Source organism: Triticum aestivum, chromosome 7A (assembly GCF_018294505.1).
Source record: "Triticum aestivum cultivar Chinese Spring chromosome 7A, IWGSC CS RefSeq v2.1, whole genome shotgun sequence".
Classification (NCBI taxonomy): Eukaryota; Viridiplantae; Streptophyta; class Magnoliopsida; order Poales; family Poaceae; genus Triticum; species Triticum aestivum.
Genome location: NC_057812.1, coordinates 697,191,921 through 697,197,263, shown reverse-complemented (window position 1 = coordinate 697,197,263; position 5,343 = coordinate 697,191,921). Strand labels below are relative to the sequence as shown.

The 5,343-nt window shown below is 44.1% G+C and overlaps 1 long non-coding RNA gene across 1 annotated transcript; it reads right to left on the bottom strand.

Annotated features, from left to right (window-relative positions):
• Positions 1–283: 283 nt before the first annotated feature.
• Positions 284–3,697, bottom strand: LOC123154916 (uncharacterized). The gene is made up of 3 exons (XR_006477121.1): positions 3,180–3,697; positions 2,100–3,054; positions 284–1,882 (listed from the first exon to the last, which is right to left on the bottom strand). It is a non-coding gene; the product is annotated as an uncharacterized lncRNA (long non-coding RNA).
• Between the last annotated feature and the right edge of the window lie 1,646 nt (positions 3,698–5,343).

The following is a 5,343-nucleotide window of genomic DNA, read 5'->3' as shown; positions in this document are numbered from 1 at the left end:
AGATACTTGACACTTGCAAAGCTCTAGCAAAACGAACTACACGATCTTTTATGCTATGCTTAGGATTGGGTCTTGTCCATTACATCATTCTCCTAATGATGTGATCCCGTTATCAACTACATCCAATGTCCATAGTCAGGAAACCATGACTATCTGTTGATCACAACGAGCTGGTCAACTAGAGGCTTACCAGGGACATAGTGTGGTCTAAGTATTCACACGTGTATTACGATTTCCGGATAATACAGTTATAGCATGAATACAAGACAATTATCATGAACAATGAAATATAATAATACTTTTATTATTGCCTCTAGGGCATATTTCCAACACTGTCAACATTTTGTATGACTGGAACAATGACTCCTCAAAACTGATAACAGGGACATATCTCTGGGATTAAATAAGTCACTTGCTTTCTTTCTGGCAGGAAAAACTGAAAAAGAAAGGCATGTCAGACACTCAGACATACGAACCTGCTTTTCGACAATGCTTCAGGAATCTTATACATATTTCTTTCATACAAAAAAGTGTGTCTTGTGGCAAACAAATTTTTACAACCAAATTTTCGTATGAAGTATCAAGACGCTCAATTTGAGATGAACCATAGAAATAACTTGGCAACCATATGCTAACCATTGTTAAGAGCTTCCATGTCACACAGATGTGCCTTATTCTTAAATTATATACTCTTCCCTCAAAAGGTAAATTAATATACTCTCTTACATATATTCTCCCAGGCAAGCTAGTATTCTTGGCTCCTGCCTTGTGTCAAAAATTTAAATTATGAGCAATTACAATTTCATATCACAGTCAATATATGCAGTTTGGAGCGTGGGACAATGGCTTGGAGCGTGAGAGCACACCAAAGCATTAAATGTAGCAATGTGGCGCTTGCTCCCTGTACACATGATGTATCTAAAGGACACAAGAGATGTATATGACTCACGGAACTGCATGACAAAAACTGAAGTTGCTGGATCTCTCTCACAACACTACACAAGTATTTGGACATGAAAGAACCAGCGCACCTACACACACACGCGAGCACGCAAACAAGTGATTTGCATTGCGTAAAAATCTTGCAACCTTTTCTGGATTTTTCCTCTTATTTATATGGTCAACTACTGTCATTTAAAATACTACTGAAAAAGAGAGAATAGCTAGTGGGTAGGTATATCGGATGAACCATCCCATGTCCACCTGAACCCAGCCACAGCGACGCTGCTTGCACTGGATTCGTGGCATCCCACGAAGCACATGCATCGGTAAGATCTAACTAGCCGAGAATTACACTAAGACGTGGACATGCACACATTACTTGGTTGTTATTGGTAGAAAAATAAAATTAATAATGCTAGGGACCAAGCAAAACAGGATTACATGCACATAAAAAACTGCCCGGACTTGAACTGCGAAGGAAATCACTCCGGCTACACCCAGATGAGCTGAAGTGCACATGGTGGCGTCCACCATGACCACCACCACATTGGAGGCATTGCCGGCATAGCCGAGTCTCCCACAACTGATATCAATGTGTATGCTAATATTTTTGGGTATAAGTTGTATCTAGGGAGGCATACAGAACCAGAACTAAATAGGATCGATGCACCTTTGCCAACACTGGTCAACTGATTATTCAGTGATACACTGGGAGGCAACAGGAAGCAAGTACCCAGAACACTGATTATTTAGTGATACACTGAGAGGCAACAAGAAGCAAGTACTAAAAACTGTAAGTGTAGAACCTACAAGAAAGTAAGTAAACCAATCCAGACTTACATATCTGGTCACATTAGCCGCCATATGAACAGAAAATCAAATGAAACTTACCTGCTTCCTCCTCTTGGTTCCAATTATCATCATCATCAAACTCGATATTCTGCAGAGTGCGGCCATGTGAGCCATATTTGCAATATGAAAGACAAAGAAATGATACATCACTGCTGGTCTATGATTTCATAATGGGTATCCTTTCATATTTTTCCATGTGAAGGAACACACATAGATCATACTGTTTCACCAAAATCATGAGCCTATTAAAACACTTATTTCTACCACAAAGAATACCTCAGTTCATAAAGATTCGAAGTACTAACCTATTTATAATTGTCATCCCAACTTTCTTCCTCTTCCACTCCCCGTTTTCCTTATATCACCGTCCTTTTCGATCTTGTCCTCTCCATACTATTAATAAGCCAATCACTGTCAGCATAGTGGCATAAGCATAATCTCACTATTTCCGTAATGTGTAATGTCAAACAGAGTATAAGACTATAAACCCGTAAATATTGTATCTACAATAGGATGATGTTTTCCAGATTGATTCCAACAACTCAAAAATAAAACTAAAAGGTAATGATGTATTTCCTTGAGCTTGCCTTCAAGTTTCTCAAATAGCTCAAATGACTGGCAAATAAATATGGTAAGATCCATGTAAAGGATCAATGTATGTACACCTTAATAATATCTAGCCTAGAAGTGTTCGTTTAAGTTTCACTGATGCCATAGACATGCCAATAGGATGGTGTAAACAAAATAGTTTCCTCAAAAAAGAAAAACATCCCAGAAAAAGCTACAGTGATTCTAGCAAACCTGCCACTCTATCTCACCAAACTGTTTTCTTAATTGGTCGACCTCATCCTGAACTTGGAGAGTAAAAACAATATTAACTATCTATTGTGCTAAAAACACATAGAAAATAACAGAAATAGTATTTACTTCAAGACTACCATGTTGTAGTTTTGTAGGAAAATTTGCAGGAATCAGTCTGAGGATTGATGCAAGAGCTTCACATTTGCCTTTTATTTCACACCTCGGTATCTCTGTCATCACTCTACAACTTTCATGACAGCGGCTTCGTTGTCCCATTCATGCAGTTGCATACATCCACGAAGGAGGGAAATATCACAGTTGTAGAAAGAAAACGTGCGTCAGCATCACAAGTCAAAACTAAAAGGCAAATAATAGGATCATGAACGACAATGTGCGTCAGCATCACAGGACCAAACCAAAAGGATGGGTGGATATGGTGGTAGTTCCATCCACATAAACCTGCACAAGAAGTGAAAGCAGAGGTTGAATGCCTTGAGAACACAAACAGACATGCAAGATCACCACACTTCAAGATAAGATTAATTCAGGAATGAAACTAGAGGTATGGCACACGCAGACATAACCTTTTAGATGAGAAATTGAGGATCCTGAGGAGGGGGGGACAAGTGTGTGGCGGGGCTCTGCCACCTCTCGATGTTCGACGGGCGCCACCAGATCACATTCCCCACGATCATCGGTCCCTAGCACGCCAGGGGAGGGCAGGGCATCCCTTGGAGATAGATGAGAGGAGTGCGTCGCCGCCTCCAGGGGAGGGTAGGACAGGGGAGGGAACGAGTAACCGACCCTATCGAGACGGGCAAGGCCTCCGATGAAGGTGATGGTGAGGGCTGGGTCAGGGACTCCTCGACCTCGTTGACGCGGCTGAAGCCATCGTTTATCTGTGGGCAGCGCTTGAGCGCTAGGAAGGCATGAGCACCTGCGCTAGTGCGGTGAGCGAAGGGGAGGATGAGTCGGGCCACAGCCTTGGGGGGAGGCAGGCGAATGGTGGAGGAGACCTGAGGTGATCTCCGATCTGGATGGCGGTAGGGAATTTTTCTCGCGAGAGATGGGATGGGAGGAGCGATGGGTTTGGTGACGAGAGTTCGGGGCAAGGGACGTGTGTGCCTGGTCGTGGCCTCGTGGGTGCTTTTTCTAAGGAGGTTGTTTTTCATTTTCTTTTTATCGTAGTGGAAGGCTGGTTGGTTCTCAACGTGGATTGTGCGGGATCTATCGAGAGGAGGAGGGAAGGAGGAGGTCGAACCATCACGATGTTCAATCCCCCTTTAATAGTAGAGATACATATTTTTATCAACTTCATGTATGTAAAACAAAATATTCATCGCATACAAAAAAATCTCTATGTTCACAAAAATATATTCATGTTTTAAATTGTTTTCTTATAATTTTGGATCGATGAAAAGGAAAGGGATATAGAAAATTGATAAAAATTGAAGGAAGACAAAAAAAGGAATCAAAAAGAAAAACCGGTGATAAACATAAGGAATTAGAAATACTGGAAAATCCGAAAAGGATAATAAAAAATAGCCAAACCGAGGGAATGGGCCAGGCCCACCCTCAATCCGCGTGTGTGTTTTCTCATCTATTCATCGCACTTTGCCTAAAAAAACCTATTCATCGCACTAATGGTGGAATAGGATTTTCCTAGAGGGAGCGATGTTCCAAGCTGTAAATGCTAGAGAAAGTGTTTATGAATTGTGCTCTAAAAGTTGTGGGCCCTCAACCAAATCTGAATGTGCCTCCTTCTTCAGCTGAGGCTCCTCAAGATTCTTCATGTTTTTTGTTGTGTTTGTGGGAGTCGGATAGATAGTTCTGACTTCTAATAATCCAGAAACATCATTTCACAAACAAAAAAAAAGGATGCCCTTCAATCTAACGGCTCCCCTTGTCCAGTTATTTGTGTCAGCGCCATGCTCCAGATCCGGATCTCTGAACGGTTTGTACAGAATCTGTCAATTACACCATATTTTGATGCCGCCGTGATCCATATTCCGTAGGGAAGTGTTTGTGTACGGCGCGCCGGCTGAACGCTCGGCCGGTCGCGAGCGCCACGTAAGTGCCACGTGGCCACAAAGGCCCGCACGCATCCGTTCTTATGTCTCAGCCACTTGCATCTTATCGTTTCATCCCCTGCTCGCCTCTCCTTCATGTGCCTCTGCATCTCGCGCATATTCATCCCCTTCTCCCCTCTCTCCATGTGCCTGACTCCGGCCGGTACAGCTGTTTCTCCGGCAAGCCCACCACCAGAGAGGCATCCCGCCATCCCCTGCTCCTCTCTCCAACTCTCTCTGACCAGGTCTTCTCCTTTTATCTTGTAGAGGTCGTTGGCCCTCTCCTTCCTCCTCCCCGATGGCGATGCCCCAGTGTGATGGGCCACAGGTCGGCGGTGGACGGAGGAGAGAAGCACGCATCACCTTATGGACGGGAACAGGTACAACCGGCATCGCCGGGTGCTGCAACCCGCCTCGGCGGGAGCTGCAACCGTGGATGGAGGAGCTGCGACGGGTGGGTGACCACGACCATGGGCAGGCAACGGGGTGGGTGACCGCGACTGAACCAGTGCTACAACCGCGGTGACCAAATGATCGGACCAGCGCCTAATTGTGCTACTACAGGTGTTTTGATTTGATGCAACTGTCGGTGTCAAAACCGGCGGATCTCGGGTAGGGGGTCCCGAACTGTGCGTCTAAGGCGGATGGTAACAGGAGGCAGGGGACACGATGCTTTACC